The sequence below is a fragment of the Psammomys obesus genome, unplaced genomic scaffold, assembly GCF_907164565.1.
Source record: "Psammomys obesus unplaced genomic scaffold, mPsaObe1.curated_primary_1811, whole genome shotgun sequence".
NCBI lineage: Eukaryota > Metazoa > Chordata > Mammalia > Rodentia > Muridae > Psammomys > Psammomys obesus.
This window is the reverse complement of record NW_026587216.1, coordinates 13,678,060-13,690,407: the sequence shown is the minus strand read 5'-3', so window position 1 is coordinate 13,690,407 and position 12,348 is coordinate 13,678,060. Positions and strand designations below refer to the sequence as shown.

Sequence of the window (12,348 nt, the reverse complement as noted above, 5' to 3'; positions counted from 1 at the left end):
GACTAATCCTAACTCCTGGTCTTTCAGCTAAATACTCACCTCTTCCTGACCACCTACTTACTCCCTTACTCTGTCATCTCCGTTCTCTTCTATGGGTCTTTACTGACCACTGTTTACCATGGCCATACACTAATTCCTGTTCATCTCCTATTAAAATTGGGGACTAGGTCCTTCTCTCCCCTCCAAACCAAAGTCCCACATCTCTTTCTCCTAAATGGCAGGACCCTTTCAATGTGATTCTTGTGACCCCCCCCCAACTGCTAAGCTTAAGGGCTTCCCTCACTGGATTCATCTATCCCACCTCAAGCCTTTCACCCTCTCTCCTCAAGATAATGCTTCCTCCTACATATCAACTCCAACAGGACCATGCTCCCTCAAGCTCCAAAAGATGCCAAGATCAACAACCTTGTCTCCAGTTCCAGAGAAACGAGGACTTACTACAAGAGCTGTGTTCGATCCTACTGGATTGGTTATGTATTTTTCCTCCTCTCTCTCTTGCCTATTTCTGTCCAAGGTAATCCCTAAATATGGAGATTTGAGGTTCAAGAAACCATCATTGAAAATAAACAGTCTCTCTAAATAGGGTTGGGAAATTGCTCTATAGGAGGCTGCCAGGAGCCAATTGAAAAAGCCATTACCCCCACATCTATCCCTCCTCTCTTATTTGATAGAATTTTTGTTTGCTTCCTCTTTGATCAAACAAAGGATTATTGCAAAAATGGATAAGCAGATATGGAGGCTGCCCATATTGGTCTTGCCAAATCCAAGCACCAGCACAGAAGAAGCTCCTTCACCTGTACAAAAAGACTCTCTACTTATACATCCAAGACCCTTGGGATCCCAGATGGCAAACAGGCGTCATTGGAAAACTCTACCGCCCCTACACTCCCAATTTACCTATAAGTACTATCCATATCCAGAGAAAATACATCCCAATTACCCAATCCCTGGGGATAGGAGTAGTAGAGAAGGTAATTAAACACTCCTCTAAGGTCATTACCTCTCTAACATCCCCTCTCCTAAATAATACAAACTCGTCATTATATCTCCTACTTCAGACTCTGACATCCACCTACAAGCTCCTTATTGTGACCCAACTGGGCCATTTTAAAGCTTGCTGGCTGTGTGTGCCACCTGGGACCAACTCATAACTACCACTGACAGCTTCTCTGGTAACTTTGTCAAGTAACCTTATTCCACCATTTACTAACTGCCCTGACTCTGATGTTGCCACAACACCCTACCTTTCTTATGTTACCCTCTTTGGGGTGTCAAGCTGTTTCAAGGCATCCGAGACACACTCTGTAGGAACGCTGAATTCCTTAGAATGTAATAAAACTGTAATCCTTGATACCTCATCTCAATCCCAATGCCCTACTGCTAATAATACTAATAATACCTTGATTCTTTGTGACACTCAGGTCTACAATCATCTGCCTGCTGGTTGGTCAGGAGTCTGCATGCTGGTATTCCTCTTTCCTGAGCTAGGGGTGATAAACAAAAAAGAGCCTCTACCAGTCCTGGTCATGGACTCAATAGCTGCCCAGCAGGAGATGAGGGCAATTCAAATGCTACCCCTCCTGGCTGTTGCAGGAATCACGGCAGCTGTCTGGACTGGGTCAGCAGGACTAGACACTTCATTAACTTTGTATTATCAGCTTTCTTCCCAGTTCATCCAGGACCTTCAGCAAGTGGCTAACACAATATCAACTCTCCAAGAACAGACTGATTCACTGGCAGTAGTACTTCAAAACCGTCGCTGATTGGATCTCCTCACAGCTAAGAAGGTGGCCTTTGCATCTTCCTCCAGGAGGAATGCTGTTTTATGTCAACCAGTTGGGTACAGTAAAAGGAAAAATCCAACAACTCCAGACAGATTTACAAAAACAAAGGGAACAGCTTGAGGCCTATAGCTCTTGGGCTTTCAAGAACCCCATATGGAAATGGATTCTGCCCTTCCTCACACTTCTTCTGCTCATCTTTCTGCTTTTGCTTTTTGCACCCTGCTTAATTAATTTCCTCTCTACATTCCTCCAACAACAAATACAAAAATTGTCTAACCAAACCATTAATCAGTTACTCTTAAAGGATTATCAACCTCTGCCCACAAAACCGGATGACAATGACCCTCCAATTGACTCTAATGGTGGGGACCAGCTATACCTTGAGAATGACAACACCCCTAATCAGCAGGAAGTAGTTTGAAGAGCAAAAGTCACCCCCATGCCCTCCCCACCATCACCCCTTCCTAGCTCCTCACTTTTTAACAAAACAAAAAGGGAGGAATGTTGGGATCCATAAGCAGGCATCTCTATGGCCAGCCCCAAGGGATGCAATGAACTGGTCATCCATCCGGCATCTGTGAGTCCACCTGCAGACCACCGGAAACTAACTGAGCATGCTCTTGGTTGCTTATAAGTGAACTGGAAGCCCCTCCTTTCTCTCTTTCTCTCCTGCCCTGTTTAGAGATGGTATCTGCGACCCCTTCCCCTTCCACTAATAAACCTCCCATGTGAAACCATGTGTGGTGTGTGATTTGTGAACCTGCCCTGTCGCTCTTTTGTGCAATCCTAGCAACCTGGGATTGGAAACAAAGAGTAAGAGGCAACAACAAGTAGTCTGCTTCAGAACTACGGATTAGGCTTCAGAACTGGATACGGAGGAGAGGAAGGAAAATGATGATCTGCAGCTTGCGTACTTACTTTACTGGCTTATTTACTTCTCTGGCAGTCTTGGCTGTCGTATTCTCAGAGAAAGCCTCCTGGATTTGGGGGCTGGGATCCATAAGTGTGGAGAAAAAGGTTGGAGGGAAAGAGATGGGGGCAGTGAGGGAGAATGCGACTGCGGCAGATGGTTCACTCGCTACAAAGTTGAGCATGGAAAGTGGGGAATTGAATTTGGAACAGAGGAGAGGTGAAGATCTGCAGTTAGCCTAACTGTTTCCATTACCTTCAAGGACAGCATATTTCTCAAAAATGCCTGCTGCACTTGGGGGCTGGCATAAAACAATGAGTGGAGGTAGGAAAGTTAGGAGGTAAAAATCTATGTAATGCCCGAGAGATGGGGGTCACGGGAAGGAGGAAGAGGTAGGTGGTCTGCTACAAAGCTGAATATAACACTGGAGGATTAGACTTTAAGGAGCAGAGGAAAAGGTAAAGCTCTGCAACTATTTATAAAGAAATTTTGAGTTACCCTTCCACACAGAGATAGGAAGATGAGATATGCCTTTTTCAGGGCAACTGTGTTCAGAATATGGTGGACAGATTATAGCAGACATGCTATTCCATGTTTTAACTGGAATAAAACATCTAGGGCACAGAGAGATTTTATAAGGAAACAGTCAACCCTATACCCAAACCACACAAAGATTTAACAACAACAACAACAACAACAACAACAACAAAAATGTCCAACTGTAGTATAAGGAGATATACTTGCAACTTGATATAGCTATTTCTGGGGGGCTTACATTTTTTTAAAAAGAAATGGAGAAGCAGTAGAAAGAAGGGAAGAAGGAAGGTGAGGGGAACAGGAACAGGAGATGTGGGAGGAAAAACTGCTGCTAGGATATAATTTATGAGAGAAGAATAAATAACAACAGTAATAATAATAGGATACAAGAACATATCTCAAAGATCATTCACCATGATCAAGTAGGCTTTATCTAAGACATGCTGGGATTGCTGAACATATAAAAATTATTCAACGTAATCCACCATATAAACAAACTGTAAGAAAACACACATATGCACAAGCACACACATACACACCATGACCATATCCTTAGATGCTAAAAGTGTCTTTAACAAAATTTATCACCTTTTCATTATAAAAATATTGGAGATATTAGGGATACAAAGGACATTCCTAAAGACAATGAAGGTAATTTACAACAATAACGCTATAGCTAATATGAAATTAAATAAAGAGAAACTCAAAACAATTCCACTAAAATCAGTAGCAAGGCAAGACTGTCCACTCTTTCCATGTCTATTTAATATAATACTTGAAGTTTTAAACAGAGCAATAAGACAACTGAATGAGATCAAGGGGATAAAAATTTAAAAAGAAGAATTCAAAATATCATTATTTGCAGATAATATGATAGTATATATGTGACTTCAAAAAACCTATGGAAAAAAAAATCCTATGACAAAATTCCTACAGCTGATGAAATGGCTGATTACAAAATTAAACAAAAAAAAAAAAACAACAACAACAACAACAACAAAACAGCCACTGAGTTCATGTCAGAAAACTCAGTGGCCTGCTCCTTGCTTTTGATCACCTCCCCCCCAGGGGGTGAAGACTTACCAGGCCACAGAGGAAGTTGATGATACCTGATAAACTAGGGTTAGATAGAAAGGAAAGAGGTCCTCCTCTATCAGTGGACTAAGAGAGAGGTAGAGGCAGAAGGGTGGGACTGGGAGGAGACAAGGAAGGAAGCTATAGATAGGATACAAAGTAAATAAATTATAATGAATAACAAATAAATAAATATTTTTAGAAAATACTTGCTAAACAAACAAACAAAAACCAGTAGCCTTCCTATATACAAATGGGCTGAGAAAGAAATCAAGGAAACAACATTCTTCACAACAGTCATAAACAATATCAAATATCTTCGTGTAACCTTAACCAAGCAAGCGAAAGACTTGTATGACAAACACTTCAAGTCTTTGAAGAAAGAAATTGAAGAAGAAGCTTCCTTTCCAGCCTCCACCTTGGACTCTGTAGCTGCCATGATGTTGATGACTAAGAAGAAGAGGATTTCCATATATGAACTCCTTTTTAAGGAAGGAGTGATGGTTGCCAAGAAATATGTCCATATGTCCAAACACCAGGACCTGGCAGACAAGAATGTGCCCAACCTTCACTTACTGAAGGCCTTGCAGTCTCAGGGCTACATGAAAGAGCAGCTTGTCTGAAGACATTGTTATTGTACCTTACGAACGAAAGCATCCAGTACCTCTGAGATTACCTCCACCTAACTCCAGAGATCCTGCCCACTACCATGCACTGCAACCACCCTGAGACTGAAAGGTTTTGGCTCAAAGGTCCAGAGAGTGAGCAAGCTGCAAGATTCACAAGAGGGGAGGCAGGCAGACACTCCTACAGAAGAAGTGTTGTGCCCCATGGTGCTGACAAGAAAGCTGAGACTAGCGCTGGCTCAGCAACAGGATTCCAGTTTAGAGGCGGCATTGGTCTTGGATGTGGTCAGCCACCTCACTGAAGATGGAGATTGTGATGTAATGAATAAACTTTAAAGAAAAGAAAAAAATTGAAGAAGGTATCAGGAAATGTAAAGATCTCCAAAGATCATGGATCAGTAGAATTAACATAGTACAAGTGGCCATCCTACCAAAACAGTTCAGTGCAATCCCCATCAAAATTCCAATACAATTCTTTATGTACTTTGAAAGGACAATCCTAGTTTTATATGGAAAAACCAGTAAAGCGAGGAAAGTTAAACAATCCCAAACAAACAAACAAACAAACAAACAAAACCCCCAAACTCCTGCAGGTATAACCATCCTTGATTTTAAGCTGTACTGCATAGCCATAGTAAGAAAAACTGCACTGTAGTGGCTTAAAAACAGATATGTTGGTATCAAAGAACTATAGGCACTTGGTTTTTTAAATAAAGAATCCAGAAACACACAATGGAGAAAGAAAGCATGTTCAACAAATGGTTGCTGGTCTATTTGGACATCTGCATGTAGAAGAATACAAATTACCCTCCATAAAACTAAACTTTAAGACTTCAACATTCAACCAGATACACTGAACCAGATAGAAGAGAAATTAAGGAATAGCCTTGAATATTAGGCATAGGAGACAACTTTGTAGAAAGAGCACCAATAAGACAAGAACTAAAATCTACAATTAACTAACAGGTCCTCATGGAACTGAAAAGCTTCTGTATGCACACTGTCATTTGGACAAAACAGGAATCTACAGATTGAGTAAAACTTTTTACCAACTCCACGTGGATAAAGAGTTAATATTCAAAATATATAAAGAACTCAACCAATCAGGCATCAACAAACCAAGCAATCTTATTTTTAAAATGAGGTATAGATCCATACAGAGAATTCTTAATAGAAGAATCCCAAATGGTTGAGAAATGCCTAAAGAAATGGTCAACATTTTTAACTCTCAGGGAAATGCAAATCAAAACTACTTTGAGATTCCATCTTACACCTGTCAGAGTGGCCAAAATCCATAACACAAGTGGCAACTTATTTTGCCTAATATACGGATTTTCAAGCCAAATAAACCCTTTCATCTGCAACTTGCTTTTTGGTTATAGTGTTCTGTTGAAGCCATAGAATCCCTAATCAAGAAACTGAACAATAAGAGTACTCCTAGTGGTGTCGCCATTCCCAATTTCAAGTTATTTTACAAAGCTATCCTAGAAAAAAAATAAAAACAATATTAGCATAACAGACAAAGTGATCAATGGAATGAAATTGAAGATACACAAATTGATCCACACCACTCCTGATTTTTTTTATAAAGTAGCTAGAAATACACAGTAGAAAAAAAAAAATCATCTCAAACAAATGATGATAAAACTAAATGGATCCATACCTATCACCATGCACAAACTCAGCTCTAATAGAATCAAAGACCTCAACATAAAACCAGATCCACTGAACCTGATAAAAAGAGGAAATGGGGAATAGCCTTGTACCCATTGGCACAGAAAAAGACTTTCTGAACATAACACCTTTTGCACACCATTAAAATCAACAATTAATAAACGAGACTTCATAAAACTGAAAAGATTCTTTAAATCAAAAGTATGGTTAATCAGACAAACTGGCAGCCTACAGAATAAGAAAAGGTTTTCACCACATGCACATGTGATAAAGGTCTAGTACCCACAATACATAAAGAATTTGAGAAACTATATATCCAAAACTCAAATAATCCAATTAAAAATGGGGCACAGATTCTAAAAGAGAATTTTCGATAGAGGAAACTCAAATGGTCATGAAACATTTAAAGAAATGGTCAATGTCCTGAGACAGCCAGGAAATGGAAATTAAAACCACATTGACCAATAGCACAAGTTAAGTTGGTAAGGATGTGGAATAAGGGGAACACTTATCCACTGGAATGCAGACTCATGCATTGCTGTGGAAACCAGTATGGCGGTTCCTGCCAGAACCAGCCATAGGTAATTTGGGACATGGCAGTGAGAATGGCTATTAAGAAATTATAGAAGAGGGAGAAAACAGGGACTAGGACAGGAGCCTACCACAGAGGGCTTCTGAAAGACTCTACCCTGCAGAATATCAAAGCAGATGCTGAGACTCATAACCAAACTTTGGTCAGAGTGCAGGGAATCTTATGAAAGAAGGGGGAGTTAAAAAGACCTGGAGGGGACAGGAGCTCCACAAGGAGAGTAACAGAACCAAACAATCTGGACACAGGACTGTTTTCTGAGACTGATACTCTAACCATGGACCATTCATGGAAATAACCTAGAACCCCTGCACAGATGTAACCCATGGCAGCTCAGTGTCCAAGTGGGTTTCCTAGTAATGAGAACAGGGACTGTCTCTAACATAAACTGATTGGCCTGCTCTTTTATCACCTCCCCCCTCAGGGGAGTGCAACCTTACCAGGCCATATAGGAAAACAATGCAGCCACTCCTGATGAGTCCTAATAGGCTAGGATCAGAAGGAAGGGGAGGAGGACCTCCCTTATCAGTGGACTGGGAGAGGGGCATGGGTGGAGAAGAGGGAGAGAGGGTGGCATTGGGAGGGGAAGAGGAAGGGAGCTACAGGTGGGATACAAAAGGAATAAACTGTAATTAATAAAATAAAAATATAATTAAAAAAGAAAGAAAGAAAGAAAGAAAGAAAGAAAGAAAGAAAGAAAGAAAGAAAGAAAGAAAGAAAGAAATTATAGGTTAAAAGAAAGAGGCAGAAAACTTAGGATAGTTTTGGGAGAGCATTCAGTCAATAAATGCTGAAAGATTGAAAGCTCTAAATTTATTCAACATCTCTTTTTTAAAGGGAAAGCAAAAAGTCACCTCAGTATAAGGATGGCATTCATGGAACAGTCAAAATTGTTTTCTTAGACCACATTCCTGTATGGTAGACATGGTCCAAGGTCTCACAGAAAAGTTAAAGAAACTTGGCATAACCTCCTTTTATTTCTGTTTCAATGTAAAGGCCAGGGCAAAAACATGCCCCTCACTGAACACTCAACAACAAAGAAGCCTGCCATGTAAGCAGCATTCCATGTACACAGCTTGAAGATAAGCTTTGGCTTTCCATGGGTTCCTCAGAAAGATGAAAGCAAATCTTACTCAAAATTTAACTATACCACTTGCAATGGTTTAAATAAGAAAAGTTCCCCATAAGCTCATATATTTGAATACTTCATCAAAAAGGAGTGGCACTACTTGGTTGAGATTGCTAGATATGGCCTTGTTGGAGTGGAAGTAGTCTTGTTTGTGAATGTTTGTCACTGAGAGTAGTCTTTGATGTATCGAAATCCTAAATCAGGTCTAGTGTTTCCTACTCTTCCTGCTGCTTGGGATACAGATGGAGAATTCTCAGCTCCTACTCCAACACCATGGCTGTCTGTTTGCCACCATGTTTCCTCCCATTCTGATACTGAACTAAACCTCTGAAACTATAAACAAACCCAATTAAATGCTTTTATTTATAAGAGTTGCTGTGGTTATGGTGTCTCTTTGCAGCACTAGAACACTGACTAAGAAAGAGATTGGTATCAGTTGTTAGGTGTTGCTTTGACAGGCCTGACCATGCTTCTTATTGTTGGTATATGGATTTGAAAAGGAAGAAAAGCAGTGGGATTCTCAGGGGAAGACACCACCTAGCTAAACTTCCAACCAGTAAAAGGGAATTAAATAAAAATTTAACAGTTAAGAAAATAATCAAAAACGGAAAGTTAAAACAGAAGTAGTTGAAAGAGGGCCTCATGTCCCAGCCGCAGCAAGCGACATAACCTGGCAATTTTGGCCATGTGGTTCAGACTGTAGAGTCAACAACACAAGGAAAGAGTAGTGGAATCTCCCTCTGCAAATAAGGAAAGTTTCTCAGGTCTTGTGTTTTTCACGGGTATTCCTGAATTGAAGAGATACTAGGTAAAGCTATGAAGTTGAAGCATGGATTGCTTTTGAGACCCTAAGGTGTTGGAGATATCTGAGTCATGGGACACATGGACTCAGGAAAGCTACAGACCATATGTGGAACAAGCCTAAAGAATGAAGGGTGTTTCATTCAACAAAACTTTATGGGGATGTAGATTGGAAGAATGCTTTGACATCAGGCATGAGAATGCAGAATTTTGTCTTGGTGATTTTTGTTATTACATTAGTCCAATATTTTTTCATTGTTCCCTTTGCTCCATTTTGGAATGATAATGTGGCTTGTGCCATTACATGTTGGAAGTATGTGATCTGCTTTTTGATTTTACAAAGGAGTTACAGTTAAGAGACTGAAAGAAGTATTTTTAAAAAGTCTTCGAGTTTTGGACTTTTAAATAGTGTTGAGGCTAAATGAATTTTTACATTATGACATGGCTACAAGCCTATGGGGGGCCAGAAGACAGAGTGTAATTAAATAAGATTAGCCTCATAAATCCATATATTTGAATACTTAGTCATCAGGAAGTGGCACTACTTGGAAAGAATTTGGAGGTAGTGGTCTTATTTAAGGAAGTGCATCACTTGGAGTGGGCTTTGAGGCTTCAAAATTCCAGTGTCTGTCCCTCTTTCTGCTACATACAGGTCTGGATATAGAACTCTCAGTTCCTTCTCCAGTACAATGTCTATTTGCCTACCACCAAGCTTTCCACAATGCTGTTAATGGATTAAACCTCTGAAACCACAAGCCCAATCAAATGCTTTTATTTATATGAATTGCTGAGGTCATGCTGTCTCTTTCCAGCTATAAAACATTGACTAAGATACCATTTTTTGGAATACACCCGAAGGATGCTTCACCCTACCAGAGAACATTTTTTGTTGATATTTTAATTCCTGTTTTATCTAGTTTTCAAAAAGCAGTTCTGAAGTTCTGAAGAAAGTGTTCTCGTATGTTATTTATTCAAAATGGTTTATGATGTGTCAAACTAACAATGAACAAGCTACAGATCATTAAGGACTCATAAATTTTGCCAAGAACATCTTAAAAAGAAAGCATACTAGGGGTTCATTATAACTTTCAATATCACCATTGGGGTTACCAGTTGACTGTGACAAGAAGAAAATAAGTCTAGTGAGCACTTACTCTCTTTCCAGTTTGTTACATGGGTTTTTAGCAAAATATGGTTCTTTTTTTCCTGAATGTAAAAGATTCAACATATTTATGAGAAAGTACCAGTATAAATGGAGAAGGTAAAGTCAAAGAATAAATATTATTTACATAAAAATGCCTTTACAGAGATGAGATGAATTAGGGATTTTTGGTACAAGGTAAAAGATTAACTTTAAAGCTGATCATTTATATGATCTTTGCCTTCAAAGAAAGTCACTACAACCATAGCTACAAACTATGTTTTTGCCCTGGCTGTGGTACCTTTTGCTGTAAAATGTATTCTTTTCTAAGGGGATTTGAAACACATCACTGCTATGCGGAAAAAACTTGTGGCAACATATTTTGGGGAGTTACTAGATGAAAATGATCCTTTTCTAAAGAACTTTACAGATACATTATCACACTAATATGCATCATGAATATTTGCAATAACAAACATGGTATTTCAAAGTATAATTAATTTCAGAAACTTTTTATTTCCCTTATGGTATGTCTTAATTTATAGTAAACAGTTTGAGGAGTGTTACATGAGAATAAAGGCTCTCAAATTTTGCATTGGAAATCTCATTATATGTGTAACAAAGCTTCAGAGAAAAATTTCACAAACAGATTTCCAAATACAGCTTTTCTTTTGAGGGTTTGTGCAATCTCACTATAAAATATTTAATTAGAATTTGGATTAGCTACTTTCCCCTGAGAAGTAGGCCTGAACACAAGGTTAGACATGACAAAGATTCACCGAAGAAATTGGCTGTGAAGCAAAAGGAGGAGGTATATAAGAAGGTCACAGGCATCAGATTATGATGGAGATAAGACTCTTTGCTTTGGTGGAGAGTAACAAAAGAGAGAGTGAGAAATACAGAGAGAGAGAGAGACTGAAAAAGAGACAGAGAAAAAAGGAAGAGTTATTTTTTAGTTTTATTATAAAGTTATAATAACTAACTGAAAGGTTATATCACACCAATGAAAGCAGTGAAAAGCTAAAGACACTAAATGAAGAATTCTTACAGGAAAAACTGACATGAGATCCTTATCAACTCATTGCTCAGAGAGTAGCCTTGGCTTGGCCTACATGCAGACATGGACCATAGGAAATCTGAGTAGTGAATTCTCATTGGTGTAATAGTGAAGCTTGTCCTGTAGAACTCTTTCAAGTACCCCTTCTCCACTCCCCCAACACAGCTACCTGTTGTTTAAAAGAAAAAAAATCCCAACCGTTCTATTTTCCCAATAAAGACTCAGGATCCGGAGCAATCCAAGACGGTAGTGATCAGCATGCATTATATCTGAGGAACACAGGATCCGAAACTCTGAAATTGGCCCGACTCTGAGAGTAGAGAGCAGGGTGAACTCCTGTGCTTTTCTATAGAGTGAGTGCACCTTCAAGTGAGTGTGTGCAGAGACAAGATCCAGGATCTCTATACCCTAGCCACCACTCATCTGATCCCTCCTACCCACACACCGACTATGGGCAACAAAGTGATTCTTGGGACAGCGTTCCCAACATTGAAGCCCTTTTTCTGTGGGTCTATGAGTGGAGTCCAAGCAAACATTTCCTGGAGCCCAGACAGATTTGAATACCAGGAGGAAAGTGCGACAGGCCTGTAGGCCACTGAAGTATTCAGGGAACCTGCACACTGGCATTACATCTAAGAACAACGCCAGCACCCACATCTCCTCTTGTGATTAATCCCCACATTCCAGGCATCTACACACTCTAGCACCCTGTTCTTCAAGGCACACTTCCACCCACACGCCCAAGCTTGTTTGCCCTCACTTGTGCATCTACACCTGCGACCTTCCTCCCTTTTCTATAGCAGAAACATCAACACACACTCTCAAATCAGTGGACCTCTCTCATCTTCCGAAAGAATACTCCAGACACCAGAAGCAGATGGACCCACCTGAAGTACACACTCCAGGAACAAACAGCAAAGGTTACATATAAGCATGGGGCTAGAGGTCAGCGTAAGAACACATACAACAAAAATCAGAACATCATGGCTTCACCAGCAACCCCCAAAATCAATGGATATTTTAATT

The 12,348-nt window shown here is 39.8% G+C and overlaps 1 pseudogene; it reads left to right on the top strand.

The window, feature by feature from the left end:
- The first annotated feature begins 4,745 nt into the window (after positions 1-4,745).
- On the top strand, positions 4,746-5,233 carry LOC129673684 (40S ribosomal protein S10-like; annotated as a pseudogene).
- Positions 5,234-12,348: the final 7,115 nt, after the last annotated feature.